This window comes from Cajanus cajan, chromosome 10, assembly GCF_000230855.2.
Source record: "Cajanus cajan strain Asha chromosome 10, NIPB_CcT2T_4, whole genome shotgun sequence".
Classification (NCBI taxonomy): domain Eukaryota; kingdom Viridiplantae; phylum Streptophyta; class Magnoliopsida; order Fabales; family Fabaceae; genus Cajanus; species Cajanus cajan.
Window position 1 is genome coordinate 23,696,232 of NC_138526.1, and position 19,871 is coordinate 23,716,102.

Sequence of the window (19,871 nt, forward strand, 5' to 3'; positions counted from 1 at the left end):
CTATCAAGTAAAAATCACTAAGCCTTTTCTACTTTTCTTACAAAACAATTTGGCACAATAATAAAGTGTGTGTGTGCACGTTACCCCTAGTAGGCAAAAGCAAGCTTTCTAAACGGATTTGGAGACAAAGATAAAAGCCTAAGAAATTATACTACCAAAACTATAAAACATGCAAAAGGAAAGCACTTAAAACATATTCTAGTCGAGGTCCTAGGTGAAGGTTTTCAAATCACCTTCAAACTACACGAAGCTAAACCAAAATGAAGAGGTTTAAGAATGGCCAAATTACAAACCAAAAAGAATGAAACTAAGGCCCAAAAACACACTAGGCCGAGAAGAAGAAAATTAAGCAAAATTATGATGAACAAAAAATTTAGGTCTTCAAACTCCTTCACTTGGGTTCCTTCACAAAGAGTAAACTTGTTAGTCCTCTCCAAGTGTTTGATCACTCCTTTTAGTGTAGTGAAATCCCTCCAAAGGCTAGGTTTGGATTCGGTTCACTCCTCCACTCAAATCCACCAAAGGTGTGCTAGTTTGCTAGAAGAAGTCCTTCACCTACAAGTAAAATGAAACCAACCCAAGAGCAAGAGTCCAAAAAGATAAAACTGAAAAGGCACAATTAGGAAGGCTAAACTCAAAGAGAATTGATGGAGACAAAACAAAAGAGGCCAAAGAAAGACAAACTAAAAATAAGACTCAATCAAAAGAAGGAAGCATACAAAAGATTAAACCTAGAAAGGCACTAGAATAGATTAGTGTTTAAGCTCACTTGATTAAGTCTTTTAAAGATTCGGTCCAGCCAATATTAAGGTCTCAACAATGGTCCAAAAATGTCACAAGTCCAACTCCAAATGCTTAGGTAATGGTCCAAGTCCACAAGTCTAGCAACAAGTCCTTTTTGGTCCAAATTTTTTTTGATACTTTTTCTTCTTTTGTTCTATTTTTCACGTCAATTTCTTTTAGGCTTCTTGGGTCCAATTTCTTTTCTTTAATGTTCAGCCCATTGTTGCTTAGGTTTTGCACTTGTGGGTGGTGAAAATTAGGTTAAATTTTAGGAGAAGGAGAGGAGGACAAGTGGCGTGATTTTAGAGGTGTTTAGGGTATCTTTTGAGTGGAAAATGATTTGTACTATCTAGTACAAGTTGTTTGCACAAAATTTTTCAGCACACCTCTTAGATTCTTTTAGGGTTTCTTTAGGCATAGAAAGATGACCAAATCAAGTGAGAATGCAAGGAGAGTGGGCGGTTATGCATGTGCAAGGAAATGTTTACACATGGAAATCAAAAATCACATAGAACATGCTAGGACTAGGTAGCATGCATGAATGACTCCTAAAAAGAAAGTTATATGTCACGCCCACTATGTAATGCAATATGGCATATTTTGTTCATGTGTTTCATGCAAAGTGTTTGGCACATACATGGAATTTATGTAGACAAAATATAGGAAACAAAATGAAAAGCATGTTCATAGCATGTTCTTCATGTTCATGTGAGACTCAAGAAAATGAAAAGCATGGCAACACCTAATAATGGAAACCTAAAATGTTCAAGGAAGGTTCACAAGAAGCAAGAATATGAACCCAAACATTCGGTCATACAAAGAAAGCAAAAGAGAGACAAAGACCGAATGGAAAGAAGACAAAGGAGACAAGGAAAAATAACGTTTACCCTTGATGAACCTTGGCTCTTGATACCACTTGATGGCTTCCTCCTTCCATGATGGATGTAGAGTATGAAGGGGGAAGACCTTGCCCTTGATCTAGGCTCACAAAAGGGTAGACAAAAGGTGACTTATGATGGGGAAAGGAAGATGGGCGTGAAGTAGGTTTAGGGTGGCGGAAATGTTTAGGTGAATGGTGTTTGGTTGCTCAAGGTTGGCTCACTCCAAGTATAGGTGGAGGCCACTCTAGGGTTTCACTCTCCAAGGGTGGAGAATGAAGGAGGCTAGCCGAAGTTAACCTAGTGACTAAGGAAGAGATGTTGAGGCATAAAAGCTCACTCAATATCATATAATCCAAAGTATTTACAAGTGGTGGGGTGTTGGGTATTTATAGGAGGGGAGGCATCTAGGGTTGCATTTGGAGCAATGCATGGCCGAAATTCTCAAGGCAAATGCACTCCAAATGAAAATGCCAAATGAACCCTAGATGCTACTTGGTGGCCAATGATGGAATCTAAGGGGTTAGATTGGCTATTTATAGGTGCATGATAAGTCCATGCAACCTTTGCCCTCCACTTGGGCCTAAGCCTTTCTAACACCAAAAATAGGTCCAATGCTCACCAAAAATGCGTCACCTCCTCATGTAACACCCTAGCCCAAAATTAAAACCCTAATCATCTAAAGCACCCCATAATACAAGGGTAAAATGGGAAATACAAAGAAAATAAATCCTATGACTAAAATACCCCAAAATACAAGGGTTAAATTGGAATAAGGCAATAAATTCTATACTACTCAAATTGGCCATAGCCATGAACCATGTGATGGGTCTCACATGAAGTGAAGTACCAAGAATGGTCCTCCATCATATTTGGTCTGAGAATCCTTGGCATGATATTAGTTTCATGTCTGATAATTATGGGATGTTATCCCTTATCTACCATTATTTGAAAAAGGTGTTATTAGACACAAAGTTGTGAAATATAATCATATTGGTCTCATAATAATCTCATTTAACTTTTCTCTCTAACGCAAAATATTTTAACTTTGGTGCACATGTTTTAGTAAATGTTCCTTAATTGCTCATTTACATTTTTTTAATAATCTTACAATTTTTAAAATACAAATAAAAAAATTCACATAAAAATATATAATTAATTTACACACTACTTTTTTTTTCACGCATTGTTTTACTCAATGTCTTCTTTGTGTAATTTTTAAACATTTTTTAATAAATTTATATATAAAGAGATCTGTTTATTATAAGAGTAAGTCTATATAGACTTATTATATTTAATAATTAATGTTCTACGTCAAATTTCAATGATTCAATTGTTAAATTTAAAGTTTTTAATGTATATATCAAGTTTACAAGTTTTTTAAAATTTAAAAATTATTTGATTACTTCATTTCAATAATTCAAATCAATGTTTAAAATGATTATTCGTTAAATAAATTGACTTACTCCTAAAGTAAACAGATATCTTCTTTATATATAATTCATTATACATTTTGCATAAATTGATACATGTTGTTAGTAAAAATTTCATAATTTTATGTCTATTAAGCGAAGATTATTAGATTTTTTTAAAAAATTACAATTTTAAACTATAAAAAATCAAATAAAAATTCTTTCATAATTTACTTCCCTTGCATCACAGGGTCAAAATACAGTCTTATTTATAAACATTAAGTGATAAAGATTAAACTCCATCGTATAAGGAAAAATAATAATTCAATCTAATTAAGGAAGTTAGTTAACATATATTTATTGTATTAATTACATTTACAAAATAACCTAATTTTCTGAAATACCTTTTCTTAAAACTTGATATCATTACAAGAAAAATATTTATTGTTAATAGATTTTCTCTAACAAATTTATATTTGTCCGAAAAATAATATTAGCAACGGATTCAAGATTTATAGTTAAGCAAAATTTATCTAAGGATTATTTTGACGGATTTATATATGTAAAAAAATTAAAATTTTCAAACAAATATTACCCGTAGATAGGGATGTGAATAGACCAAGTCAGGTCGAGCTTTGAATATATAGGTTAAGTCTGTTCTACAAAATTAAAATCTAAGTTTAGCCTATTATTTATTATAGGCTTTTTTTTATAGGTGACCTTTTCTAAAGTCTGGTCTGGCCTATTAATCTATTTAAAAGTCTATTTAAATTATTGATGTTGATTAGACCAATAAACTTAATTTTTAAATATCAACAAAATTATTTTTAAAATACAGGTTACTCAATATTATTAAATTTTAAATTTAAAAGAAATATAGGATAAAAATTGAATATTTTTGTTGAAAGGACAATTCATACGTAATCATTTATGTTGATATACACTTATGTATAGGTTGTAAGTTTATAAATCTATAATGAAAAAAAAATTGTATAAAAAATATTTTTAATTTATTAATTTATTTTTATTTAATAAATTTATTTATTTATTTATATTTTTAATAATACATTAATTTTTTATTATATTGTATGAATAAATAGGCTAACTTATCAAGGTCAATAGATTTTTCTATAAGCTTAATCTTGACATTTTATATATATAAATAGATTTTTTAAAAGTCTAAACCTGACATTTTTATTAAATAGGTCAAGCTTTAAAGTGTCCAAATCATAGGCCCTTGTTTAAGGTCCGTCATATTTTCATCCCTACCCACATATTAATGATGGAAGTTTTATATTCATTTTTTGATAAATATTATTCACGAATTTTGATTATGATATTTTTAACAGATTACCCGTTTAAAATTACATCCGTTGGAAAATATTAAAAAAATTTGTTGATAAATTTTATATTTAAAATAGAAATATTAATGTATATATATTAATATAATATATAAATTTAAATAAACACAATTATATATACTAATTTTTTTTACTCTTAATTATTCTTTTAATTAACAGATTACTCTAATTAATAAGACACAAGTATACATATTTTTATTTATTAACATATACAATACTTATAATTAATATATTTAAGTCTCTTATGCATTTTTTTTACCTAAACCTATTTTACATTAATAACGTCAAACAAGCCAATAAATTTAAAATTTTAAATAAATCAATAATTATATTTTTAAAAGTCTATTTAAAAATATTTCTTTAATTTGCATGATAATTCTTTTTTATTTTGCATGATAAAAAATAGTTTACTATATTATTATTAAAATTTATAATTTAAAATAAAAAATATAAAAAAATAATTGAGGGGAAACTTATGCATACTCATGTATGTACGTTCATGCACATATTGTAATGAAGATAATCTTTCAAAAAAAAAAATTAAATATTTCTTATATTACATTTGAAGTATTCTAAATAATCACTAAGAATATGAAAGAAAAAAATAGAAAATGACTTAGCTATTAGAGTTTTTTATCTTTGATATTTTAATTTCATACAAACAAAGAATATAAAGCATTAAAGTATAGTAGAAATGTAAAAAAAAATATTGATAATTTAAATTTTTGAAATACAAATTTATTTATTTATTTATATTATTAATATATATATATATATATATTGAAGAAATGTAGATGTGTATTAGCATCATTATGTGAAGGGAGATCCTTACTAGGTTAGCATCTATCTCTCATCAATCTTATGTTGCACATCAAAAATGTTAATAGTAAAAGTAAAATAAATACAAAGTGGGGGATCAAACCAAAGCCCACCAACAAAAGACAGAGAACAAAGGGTACAAATCATCCATGAGGCAAATCAATTAGCACCTACAACTAAAACATGATTTGATCATATTCAAAACATTAGCCAAACCAATATTGGACTAACCCATCGCAACAAAAAAAACTAGCACCAGATTAAATAGTTGCACCACAACAACCAAGGCTAACAATTGTTGCAACTTCCAATGGTCTACCAAAACAACAACTGACAACTCTAGATCAACAACAACAAACCAGATGCAACAAAACCTAGCTTTTAATCTGCCTAAGGTTTGATCTAGCTAACACTGACAAGAAGCTGAAACCAGCTGCACTAAGCATGAATGTAGAAGCCTTTGCAACACTAAGGCCATGTTATTGATTGCCACTAATCAACACCAATAAAAAGAATAACCAAGACAACAACTTAATAACAACACAATTGCCAAATGAACAACATTTATCTAAACAATAAAAACTTGACCAGCACCAAACCAACCAACCAAGATGACTTGCAAAAAACATGCAAAAAGTAGTTGACCAAAATCAAAAAACTTGAAAGATTTTGTAGTGCTTAATCTAGTTTAAGGCATAGACATCAAGAGTTTCTTATGCTTTTGAAACCTGGCCTTCTAAGGAGGCTGAGTCATGTTATTCCAATCAAAATCACTTGCAACAAGAATATGAAAATCTTACTAAACTAAATGAGCAAAATTTGACAAATCATGTTGAACCTGCACTACGCCAAATTTTTTCATAAACAATGTTTTTTTTCGGCTCATATATCGATTTTTAGGTGCTATATAGGTAGAGGAAATATAAGTAAACACAATGCTTCTTGGAAAAATGCTATATAAGTGAAAAAGTTAATACAACATTTCTCCAAATCAAATATCATTTTCCTTCTTTCATATAGAGGTAATTCATATGTTGTTAATTGGGGAAAAAAAAAGAACACCTTATGATTTGACATAACAAATGTGTGATACAAGTACCTTAAGTAACAAAAATTTTAATAATGAATTAGTAATTATAACGTAGTTAGTAGGCTGGAACGGGGCGTTCCCAAATTGGAACGGGTCGTTCCAAACTACTAAAACAAGGGTGATTTAGTAGCCTAGAACAGGCCGTTCCAAACTACTAAATAGGCCTATAAATCCTAGTTGAGAACGGGCCGTTCCAAACAGGATCGTTGTGAGTTAAATGCAACCGCAGAACGGGTCGTTCTATTTTGAGAACGGGCTGTTCTGGATGTGAATTTTACACATGACGAATGAGTGCAAAATAGGCCATTCCAGACTTGAAACGGGTCGTTCTACCCAATCTAAACTTGTATAAATAGGCCACATGCATGCAATTGAGGAGAAGAGAAAAAAGGAACTTAGAGAGAGGTTTTAGAGAGAAGGACTCTAGGTGTGTGAGCTCCTTTCTCTCCTGAATTTCTTTGTATGATTCTTCTTCTCCTCTAGATTGCTAATCTCTTTTGTCTTCTATTGGAATTCAAGCTAGGAAGCTTGCTTTTGGAGGATTGAAGTTCCGGGTTGAGCTTCGGAAGGAAATTCTACTTTTTCTCCGTTCTTGGCTATTTTGAGCCAATTTTTAGGTGAGAGAAGCTAGAATGTTTGTTGTTTAGTTGCATGTGAGTTTAGTGACTCAATTGATGCATGAAATTCGAGGATCCATGGTTGGATCGGAGAATTCGCTCATTTTTTGGGGTTTTGGGAAAAATGGGATTTTTGGTGATTTTGATGCATCGTATGGGTGCATGTTGATTTTGAGTTTGTTTTTGTGTTGTATGGAGCCTATGCATTGTCTTTTTGTGTTTGCATGTGGCTGGATTTCCTGATTTTCAGGTGTTGGAGGAGATTTTCGAAGTTTTGGAGGATGCTGTTTGAATTTGCGCCAGGTAAGCATTCATCAAAGGCACCCATTTCTTGATCACGCAGGGCGGGAGGTTAGTCGCGCCAGGCGTGATTGAAAATAGGGAGTCTCTGGATGGGCCACGTCGGGCGAGGGAAGAACTACGCTGGGCACAATATCAGATAGTGAACCTATTTGTGACTTTACTGGTGTGGCACCGGGCGCAAGATTGATGCGCTGGGCGTGGAGACCTTTGAAGGTCTCTATGTGGACGATGTCGGGCGTGGGTATGCGCGTTGGGCGTGGAGAGACTCTTGATGGTCTCTATTTGGAGCACGTCAGGCGCAGGGTGGGTGCGTTGAGCGTGGAGACTCTATCTCAAGGACGCCAAGCGCGAGTTGAACGCGCCGGGCATGGATGAGTTTTAGGACTCTCGGGTTGGGATTAGGCTGGACACGCTCAGGCTGCGTCGGGCGTGAACATGTTTATGAATGAAATGATGCTAATGCATGTTAAGTTGAAGTTTTGGATCATGTATGTATGATATATGATGTATAGTGAGGTGTGATTCATATGTATGCTTGGTAATGATATATATGAATGTTTAAATATGATATGACATGAGTATATGTTCATATGAGTATTATTATTGATCATGATGGTGGGTAGACCATGTATGATGTATGATGCATTATTGCATGTGATGCCTTATGGCATGAGTATGATTATTGATCATGATGGTGGGTAGACCATGATAGCAAAACTAGGAGAAGTGAAGGTAGTTCTTCTCCACAGATTTGCTTAGGCCGGATCTTCTTCAAAGGAGACTTGATTCCACAACTAAGAGAACTTGAAGACTATGAACTCACGGATACACTCTTCCAAAGTTTAGGAGGGAAGCATCCAAGCTCAAGCATCAATGGATTCTCACTTCAAAAAGTAGGAAAGTAGACAACTAGCCTAGGGTTTTTGAAGGTGAGAGGTTGGAGACTTTTGAGAGAGGAAACTCGGCCAATGGCTCACAAATTTCTATTATGTTCAAAAGTGAATACAAAAATGTGAAGGGAGGACTTAAGTATGCACGGAAATGAAGCACATAGGCACCTAAACCAAAGCTACACAAATTGGCGCCTAAAGTTTGAATTCAAATTTGAAATTTGAATTCAAACTTTGGTGCACATGTGTAAGTCCGAAAATTTAGGTACCAAGGTGCATTTAGGTCTGATTTGAGAGTCATTTAAGGTTAATTTGAGTGTCACATGTTCAGCCACCAATGGTGCAAAACATGTGACTCAAATGTAACTTAAATGGCTTCCAAATTAAACCTAGTTTAACCTAATTAGCATACTTTAGTATTCCTTGTATTTTCCTATTCTAATGACCTAATTACATTGGTCAAACAATTACAATGGAAAGGAAAAATTACAAGAATGAAAATGAGCCCAATATTGGGTACCAAAAGCCCAAAGGCCCATGAAGCCCAAAACTAGGCCCAACTAGCCTAAAACCTAAAATGCTACTCTATGTGGTCCAAAATACAAGACCAAAATATATGATACCTATACTAACATGATGTATACAAAACATATGAAATTAGCTATAACAAAATATGGCCCATGAAAAATTCAACTTGGGCCTTCCCAGGCTCATTGGGCCCTGACTGGCCCAAACCTTCATGTCTAGCCAACTCCTCTTGGATCTTTGAGTGTGTCACCTCTTGCATTCCCAAGTATGATTCCATCATCCCCTCCCTCTTGAAAAGGATTTGTCCTCAAATCTAGAGGATGCATGGAAGAAACATTAGTACCTACATGTAAAACATGCAAGAAATAAGAAGTGACATGGTAAGAGAAAAGATCATGGATCCTAAGAGGAGTCCTACTTTCTAACCTAACAAAGAAAGATAAAATATTAGACTCTCTAGAAATAGGCTCCTCTCCTAAGCATAACCTAGAAGTAAAACCTAAAAATGTGATAACACTATGACTAAGACAACGAAAAGAATGATTTTTAAACACTATAGTATCTTGCCTAAAATACCCTAAATGGTAACCTAGGCTTTTCCTAAAATATAAAGAAAAAACTACTAGAAAACGCCCTAAACAATTTTGAATTTGATTGTTTACTAGATACTCATAATCATATAAGCTATATTTATCTTGTAGGGAAGGAAACATATTAAGTTCAAAAGAGTAAGAACTTCCCATAAGATCAAACATAGAATATAGATTATTACAAGTTGTATCTACTAAACAATGTAAACCGAAAATTGGGTGCTTCATTAAATGAAAAGAAATACTTCCTTCCTTTTGCACCATCAAGGAAGTAGTATAAGGAGTAACACTAGGAATAGTCCACTCCTTCTTCACTATATCTCTAAGTTGAGAATTCTTGGTTTGAATTTTATTTTGTTTTTCATTCTCAACTCTAAGATAAGTGGTAGCATTAGGACAAGAGTCAAAACTTTTATTAATAAAGAGAGTTCTTTTCAAGTCTTGTTTGGTCATAAAATAACTCTCCTTGGTCACAAAGGTTTTAGTGGAATCCCCTTCTTCCACACTCTTTCCTTCTTTTCTTTCTTTATTTCTTTTTCTTTTCATTTGCTTTTGATCCTCAAACACTTGGGGTGGTGTTAAAGGATTAAAAACAATTTCCCTATTTTTATGAGTGAAAGTTATTTCGTTAGTAAGGCCATCATGTATAGTTTGTTTATCAAATTGCCATGGCCTACCAAGCAAAATATGATAAGCTTCCATAGGGATCACATCACATAAAACTTTATCTTTATAATCCCCTATAGAAAACTTGACCTTCACTTGTTGATTCACCTCCAATTCCTCACCTTCATTGAGCCAATGAAGTTTATAAGGGTGAGGGTGAGGAATGGTGGTAAGGGCTAACTTGTTAACCAACCTTGTACTACAACAATTAGAACATGATCCACTATCAACAATGAGAGAACAAGTTCTTTTAGAAACCAAACATCTTGTATGAAAGATGTTCTCTCTTTGAGATAGTGAAGTGGGATAAGGTTGGCTTCCAAGAAGCCTTTTGATCATAAGAAGATCACCATTAACAGGATATAACTTTTCAATTTTAGGATCTTCCTCACTAGTCTCACTACCACTTGAAGTGGTAGAACTAGATTCATCAAGACTACTATAAATGTCTTGTCCTCTCAAAATCATGACCTTTTTAGTTGGACATTGAGAAGCTATATGGCCTCTCCCAAGACATTTAAAGCATTTGATGTCACTAGTTTTACTACTAGAAGTGACAACATTTTTATTTTTATCATTTTCTTTTTTTATTTCTTTTTCTTGACCCTTACTAGAGTTTGTAGAAGAGTCATGTTGACCCTCCCTCTTGTAGTCATTCTTGATATATGAGCTAGATTGAGTTTTACCTTTAAAAGAACTTTTTCTCAAATTTTGTTGTTCCACCCTTATACAAAGTTGGACCAAATCATCAAGGTCCCTATAAGGGAGTAACTCAACTCTATCTCTAATATCAAAATTTAGACCACTCAAAAACCTAGCAATGGTCAATCTTTCTTTCTCCCTTATTCCAGCCCTCATGAGGTATAACTCCATTTTCTGTCTATACTCCTCCACACTCATGTTCTTTTGTTGGAGTCTTTGGAGCTTATCCATAAGCTCCCTACTATAATAAGAAGGTATGTGCCTTCTTCTCATAGCACTCCTCAACTCATTCCAATAAGTGATTGGAGGGTCATTGTGAAGTCTTCTCTCTCTCTCCAAGGATGTCCACCAATACATAGCTTGTCCTTGGAAAGCTAGGATGGCCAAGGGAACTTTTCTTTCCTCACCTACTTGATGACAAGTGAAGATTTGCTCCACTTTCATCTCCCAGTCCAAGTAGGCATCCACATCCTCCTTTCCATAAAAGTAAGGGAGATCAACCCTTGATTCCCTCACTTTAGGTTCCCTAATGACTTTTCTAGGTATGGGTTGGTAATAATCATCAATTTTCAAGCTACCCATATCTTCTTGGCTAGAAGAGGCATTGGAACCTTTGGTAGAACTCTTTGAGGAACTTTTTTGACTTTTACTTTTATTTATTTTTTTCAAAAGTTTTTCTTCTCGTTGCTTAATCTTTTGTATCTCTTCCTCTAAAGCAATAAGTTGTACTTCTCTTTGAATCTTTTCTTTTTGTTTTTGAAGTACCTCTTCATGCTTCCAAAGTTTTAGTGCTTCAACCTCCTTGATAATTCTTTTAAAACTTTTAGGAGTTTCAAAGTCACTACTACTTTGAGAATGATGACTCATGATTAAGCAATAAGAATTTATATGCTATGCAAAAAGAGATAAAATGTTTTTGGGATTTTCTAGGAATGAAAATAGCACTTGGAAGTCTAAGTGTACAAATTGCACTATCAAGGGAGGTGAGCTACAAAGAGCCACTTAATAACCAAGCCTTTTCAAGTGGAAATCACTAAACTCCTTTGTGGTACTTCCAATTCCCCAAAACTTTTCACAAAAATTTTGAATGCTTTTTCACAATTGGTTTGTTTTGACACTTAAACTAAGCGTGAACAAATAAAACTACACAATTCTAGACATTTCAAGGCAGCAAAATTAAACAATTAAGGACAAGAAACTTAAAGGAAACAATGTAAGCAACTAGTCGGATATCCTAAGTGGAAGCTTGAAACATATGAAATTTCCAAGCCACTTCCACTAGCACTACTCGTGAGGATGCTAACAAGGATTTAGATATACCTGAACAGCTTCTTAATACTCCCTCCAAGCTTTACAAATTGGTTTAAAAATACAAAAGATTTGGCAAAAATGTAAACTAGCCTAGGAAAGCAATAAAGTGGCAGCTTTGGCAACCAATTAGTGACGGATTGATGTTCAAGTTTTCCAACACTTATTCAAGTGTTTAATCCGCCACTAATCCTTCAATATGATGCTTCTGGACCTGCAAAAGAAACACAACAAAGATGTTAATGTGGCTGCCTCACAAGGTGAAGGAATTGGTCACTCAAGTGAAGGAAGTTTAGGAGGATTTTGGTCACAAAATTAGGTCAAATTTGGTGATTGTAGTGTCCAAAATTTTCCTACTCTTTGTTGAGGAATGCTTGATCCTTGAGCAAGGATTTAAGGTCACTTCCATCACAGGAAAATTATTGAAAGAAAACTAGACAAGCAATAGAAGCACAATTTGAAAAGCTTATACCAAAAATTAAGAGTAATATGTGTAAGACAAGACTCAAAGAGGTTCAACAATTAAAAATGAAAATTAAGACTCCAAAATAAAGCTAGCACTCAGATAAGAATGTTCCTAGATAGGTACTAGAATGGATGAACAAAACAAAAAAAATTTGAATTCAATTGGACAAGTATAGAACAAATTGTAGTCAAAACAAAATCAAGGAATCAAGTGATTTTTCAGCTTCTACACCTCTCGGCTTTTTCCTTTTAAATTGTTTTCTCTATATTTTTTTTTATTCTTTCTTTTTCCAGTTTCAAGTTAAGAGTCCAGAGAGTATATTTGCCTTTTGTTTCAAATTTTTCTATGATTCCAAGCTATAGAAACCGAGACTACAAGTTAGCCAAAAATTAGGTCAAAATTCAAGTAAATTTGAGAAACTAGTGCACTAGTCTTTAGGTTTTGGTTTGGATTCCTTTTGAACTCTTTTCTTTTGAACTTTAGGTCTTTAGGCTCTGTTTTAAACTCTGTTTTCCAGCCTCTTAACTCGCTTTTTTTTTTTAAATTTGAATCCACAAAATTAGTGCACTAGAAGTAGGATTACACTTGAAATTTTGAGTTAAAAAGTTTTATAAGATTTTCAATGGAATGTGATTTGAAAACTTAAGAACACAATGGAAACCTAACTCTAAGGAAACTTGCTAGGACTAATAGCAAATTATGAACACAATAAGGTAAAATAAAAAGCACATATAGGTAGGCACATTAGAAGTATGACCGAATCAATGTAGACACAAAATTCAAAATAACACTAGGTTAAACATGTTATTCAAGGAATTTGCAACATATAAGGACTAAACACAAACTTCTAAGACAAAACAAGGATTCAAAAACAAAAACTAATGCATATGCATGAGGTCCAATCACGGACACATACAAGGAATGGAGAGACTCAAAATAAACTCAAAATTAGCACAAAGCAAATAGTTCCTAAACAAGTTGATTGAGGAAGAAAATTCAAAAACAATCAACCAATGGATCTATGGAACAAAATGTGATTCAAAACATATAGATTCGAAAATAAACTCAAACAATACAAGAAGAACACAATGAACAACACAAGAACACAAAAAGAAACGGACTCAAAAGTGAAACAACTTATCTCCTTGAAGACCTTGCTCTTGATACCAAAAATGATAGCAAAACTAGGAGAAGTGAAGGTAGTTCTTCTCCACGGATTTGCTTAGGCCGGATCTTCTTCAAAGGAGACTTGATTCCACAACTAAGAGCACTTGAAGACTATGAACTCACGGATACACTCTTCCAAAGTTTAGGAGGGAAGCATCCAAGCTCAAGCATCAATGGATTCTCACTTCAAAAAGTAGGAAAGTAGACAACTAGCCTAGGGTTTTTGAAGGTGAGAGGTTGGAGACTTTTGAGAGAGGAAACTCGGCCAATGGCTCACAAATTTCTATTATGTTCAAAAGTGAATACAAAAATGTGAAGGGAGGACTTAAGTATGCACGGAAATGAAGCACATAGGCACCTAAACCAAAGCTACACAAATTGGCGCCTAAAGTTTGAATTCAAATTTGAAATTTGAATTCAAACTTTGGTGCACATGTGTAAGTCCGAAAATTTAGGTACCAAGGTGCATTTAGGTCTGATTTGAGAGTCATTTAAGGTTAATTTGAGTGTCACATGTTCAGCCACCAATGGTGCAAAACATGTGACTCAAATGTAACTTAAATGGCTTCCAAATTAAACCTAGTTTAACCTAATTAGCATACTTTAGTATTCCTTGTATTTTCCTATTCTAATGACCTAATTACATTGGTCAAACAATTACAATGGAAAGGAAAAATTACAAGAATGAAAATGAGCCCAATATTGGGTACCAAAAGCCCAAAGGCCCATGAAGCCCAAAACTAGGCCCAACTAGCCTAAAACCTAAAATGCTACTCTATGTGGTCCAAAATACAAGACCAAAATATATGATACCTATACTAACATGATGTATACAAAACATATGAAATTAGCTATAACAAAATATGGCCCATGAAAAATTCAACTTGGGCCTTCCCAGGCCCATCAGGCCCATTGGGCCCTGACTGGCCCAAACCTTCATGTCTAGCCAACTCCTCTTGGATCTTTGAGTGTGTCACCTCTTGCATTCCCAAGTATGATTCCATCAGACCATGTATGATGTGTGATGCATAATTGCATGTGATGCCTTATGGCATGAGTCTAGCCTAGGACTTGAGGAGAGGGAAAATGTTTTCGAATTGGAAGAGCTCACATAGAGTCTCTTGAGAGTGGTGCTTGGATATGCCACTGATATATGAGAGTGGTGCTCAGGTAGGCCATTGGTTTTGGATGAGAGTGGCGCTCAGGTAGGCAATTGGTTTGGGTGAGTCTCCTCTAAGTCCTTAGCTAGTGTTGGAGCGGAGTATGAGGTTAAGGATTATTTCCTTAACCAAGTACTGGGAAAGGTGCGTGGATCCTTACGGATAGTCGGTGGGCGAACTCCACAAGTGACTTGATAATGCATGTCAAGGTCATGGTAAGCCTGTACCCAGCTGTGCTATACCTAACAGTGGTCTGGACTTCCAATTGTGTAAGTGGCATCATCCGAGTAAACCCGAGTGAGGATTTATATCTTGTTTAGCTGTGACCGAGCAGGCGCATTGGGTGTGAAAATGGTTGGGGTGGTTTCGGTAGGATTGGGATGTCACTTATACTGCTCTGCTGTTAGGGAGATCTCCTAGGTGTATGCGTGACGACGCATTAGATGATAGATATGCATTTGATATCTTTCATGTGTTGCTTACTTGTATGAATGTTGTTGCGATGAAGTGTATGGTGTTTGACTTCATGATTGGTGTGTTGCATTTTATGCATGAGTAGATTTGGATAGAGTGTATGGTGTGACTCTATGAACATGATTGGATAAATGTGTAGTATAGATTATTGTTCTATACTTGTATGGTTGTTTATTGAACTCTAGCTTACCCTTCTGTTTCCATATGGGTGGACTGCGATGATCATACTTTGTATGGGAGTAGATCAGGGCTAGCTTGGAGTTGAGGTCCACTGCTAGACGAGGAGTTTGTCCTAGTGTTAGAGTTACCTGCTGGGGTAACTGTTGTTGTGCATGACCGGCACTAGGGAATATTATTTTGGAAGACTGTACATATATATAGTGTTATAATTTTTATTTAGAAAACTTAGTTATTATTATATCTTATATACCTTGTATGTATGAGTTATCACATTTAATATTCCTTTTAGTCTACTTGTAGTAGTGCGATTCTACTAAGTGTAGGGACCATGGCGGGTCATTACAGTAATATATAAAAAAATGATATTAATTAAGGTTAAAGTTAATGAGACACAATGTTTACCTAATATATATGGAAATTACACTTGCTCCTAGCCATACATAGTCAATAATTTTTCCAATAACTTCTTCATTGAATATTTCTTTATGTTCATCTAACCTAAATATGTCTCCTTCCATTTCTAACAGGACAAGTGAGTTTATAGACTTCAATTTCAAATGTGTTTGAAGATACTTATAATATTGAGGAAGAACAACACCAACAACTACATTAGGATGATGTTGACAATATCATTTGCTCGACTCTTTATTGATCGACCAATAAACTAATTTGTATTTTGGAATTTTTTCTTATTAGATAAAAAAGAATCCTAAATATCACCAATTATATTAATTCCCCAATAGATACAATAGTCATAAACAAATAATTATTAGTATGAAAGTTCAAACATACCATAGTAGCAGTTTGTATGAGGTTTAATGGCCATGCCCCAAAAGTACCAATTGAATCTTTTATTGTGATTATCATCATCCTTAGGTACTAACAATGAGGCATTTGGCTCCTCAACAACCTCAACACTAACTTTCACATGACCATTAGGTAAAGGTCTCCTATGTAATGTATCACTTTGAATGTTATGCAGTTTCCCATGAGCAATCAAGAGAAGTAAAGGTGATAATGTAAAAATTTACAACAAGAAATCCCTTGTATGATAAAACATAATGAGATAAAAAATTGTTTGAAGAAATTTTTCCTTAAAACTAAAGAAAAAAAAAAGAAATTAATTACCTTAGGAAACAATTAGAAGCAATGTTGCAACTCTTATTAACACTATGAATCCCATCATTTGGTTGTGTTACAGTAGTTGATGTATGTGACACCCATTCTACCCCAACAGATAATGCAATTAAATAAGAACGAAATTCAATTAAAAACTTGCAGGTAAAATAGGTTCACATATAAATTGCCTCTAAATATCCAATCAAATTAAAACAAAATTATAAAACATAAGGTTTGCAATTGTATCTAAACAAGAAAGAAAGGGTAAATCAAAATGAATTATAAATTCCTATGCTAATCCCATTGCCTCGATGTCATATTAGCAAAGCAAACCCATCGCTTCAACTCTTGGTACCTTGAGTGTTTACCTCTTCACTTACACCATTACCTAAAACAAACCACAATGTACACGGCTGAGAAAAATAAGCATTTACTGTTGGTCCCAAGTAGAACACAAATGTAGAATGAGGGGTTGAATAGATTCTTCGCTTAGACGGCTTCTAATGGTCTTTCAAACTCTCTTTCTAATTTCTTTCTTTCTTAGACCAATTTTAGTAAATCACATTCAGATTACTAATTCAATTAAGAATACAAATTATCATATTTAATACACAGCGAAACAAAATTTGTAATCCAAATTGATTTTAGTAATTACCTTCTTTCTTTATTACCAAATTACATATAACATACACAGATTTTTCCAAATCATCAATTGATAACATTCAAGAAAACATTTCTTTCACTTCTTCAAATCCCTTTTTATCAATTCAACATGAATTATAACAAGGTATGAAGGTTAAGAGATGTAGACATCTAATTTCGTCCGAGACATGTAAACAAGGAAATGGGCCTTTAGTACAAGACAAAGGAGTTCTTGAAGGCCCGAATATGATGTCAGAACGAACCAATGCGACATCAAAATGGCTCAATGACATTAGAATGGACCAGGATGACATTAAAAGGCCCAAAAATCCAAAAAGGATGAATTAAGAGCCTGAAATGGGTCGTTCTCAATCTGGAATGGGTCGTTCCCAATATGGAATGGGTCGTTCCAAGCTTCTAAAATGGCTTAGAAACCCTAGGTCAAAATGAGGCGTTCCCAGTCCAGAACTGGCCATTTTGACCCAGGTTATTATAAGTTAACTTCAAATCTAGAATGAGTCGTTCCATATTAAAAAATTATTCATAACAAACTAATCCAGAATGACCCACTTCGGTGATCAGAACGCCTGTTCTAGTTAAGTTTGACGTCTATAAATACAAGACTCGTGTACAGTGCTAAAGGAGGAAAAAATTGCCTACTAGAGTCCTATATGGCTCGAAATCTTCTTTTTCTCCTTCTCTTTGTACTTTTTGAGATTTGTGAGGTAAATTGTAGTGTGTAAGGCAACCAAAAAATGCCTCAAGTCCACCATATTGAAAGCATATTTTATAAAGAAAACTCGTTCAAGAGGTATTCCCATCAAATTCCTTATTTATTATCTGCTATTTCTATCATAAACATTACCATAAATAAAAGCGACCATGTAGACGTCTTAGATTCGATCGTGTAATTTTAAAATTAAGCATGTAAATAACCACTAATAAATGGGACTAAATATTTGAACTTTTATTCTCTATCGCGATAATTTTGTCATAGGGTACCAAGATAGGTCGTTGTAGGGTACCTAATACCTTCTCTACGCGTACTCGACCCTCAAACCCAAGGCTGGCTATGAAGGCCATTTTTGTCATTTTTATAAAATCTTTCCTTTTTCCGATGTTTTAAGTAAAACATCGGTGGCGACTCCTTTGAACATTTTTCAAAATCATTGGTTGAGGATTAGTCTGGTTTCTAAGTATTCCTTAACAGATGAGATTTTCAAAATGGAAGTCCAAACTATTTGTGGGCTAGATTGGAATTTTTTGGATTTCGACAGATGACGACTCCATTAGGAAAACTTAAAGAAGGTCAGTCCCAAATAAATGATGAAATTAGCAAAATAAGAATAATAGTTCAAATATTTGTTTCCTTTACTTTGTTTGCTTTGTATGAATTTATTTTATTTGGCTTTGATATCGGTATGTTTATTTAAATTCTGCACCTATTTGAAATAAACAATTTTACACAAACCTTTATAGACAACAGTTCCCTATACCCAAGGGCATGAGCGTGTAAACATAGGGAGTGATTGATGTGCAACCGACCCAATAATGGCCACGGAGCTTATGATCCTTGCTGGAAATCACACTCAAGGTGATAATCGATTACTCTAGCCTAAAATACTGCATCAAATCTTAGAGTTTGTCAAGTGATGACGACAGAGGTACCGGGTGTAATGCCCAAAATATGCTATTAAAATATATTTCCTTTTTTACTTTAAAACCATTAACTAAAGGAAACAAATCATACAAATATTCTTTCTTTCAAAGACATGTATACATTTAAGGAGATGTTTTCGTATTAGAAGCATTCCAAAATTAAATCATAAACTTAAGTTAAATAAAATAAAAATAAAAATAAAAAAAAATTCAATTACACCTTCAAATTTATAAAAATAAATTGAACCTATATTGATGAAATAAGCATAATTAAATAAGGATAATAATTCAAAAGACAAGTAACTTAATGTACAAAAATGGTCAATAAGTCATATCCCCACACATACAACTATAATATGTATATTCATGATTGTTTTTCAAAAGAGATGAAAGATGAAACCCCAAAAATTATTATGAGGTGTAGGTACTAAGTACATTACCGAGTATTAACATAGAGAGTATAGAAAATTTCTCATCCTAAATATACAATCCAAAAAGGAAATAACCTATACTCAAAGCAGTCTACCCAAAATAAGAGAGAAAAACAACAAGCTATATAAACTAACCCTCATCAAACAAACTATCACATAATTCATGTTCCTCTAGAGTTAAGTTTTCAAGATTAAAGTCTCCCTCATTAGCATACACTTGAAATCCTGTGTCTTGTTAAAAAGTCTGACGGGTAGGCTTGCCAAAAGCATCATGATCAAAAAGTAGTTGATAAAACCTTAAAGCATTTGCAGGTTTCTTTGCCATAATAAACATAGTAGTATCGTACACGATGGATCTGCATGCTTGGCCTCCAGTTGAAAGGCATCATAAAAGTCACATTCACCTCTATTGTAATTAGTGGTTGGGGTTGCTTGCTTAAGGTGTGTACCAACAATCTATAATAACTATAAAATACATGTGTCCTACCTTCTATGGCTATCTCATGGGTATACCGATACTCAGCAAAATGGAATGTTCTTTGTGGAGTCGTCATTTCCTAAAATAAGGGTTATAAGGGTGAGTTTCCCCTGCTCCTCAAACTCTACAAGCACAAAAGCAAACATAC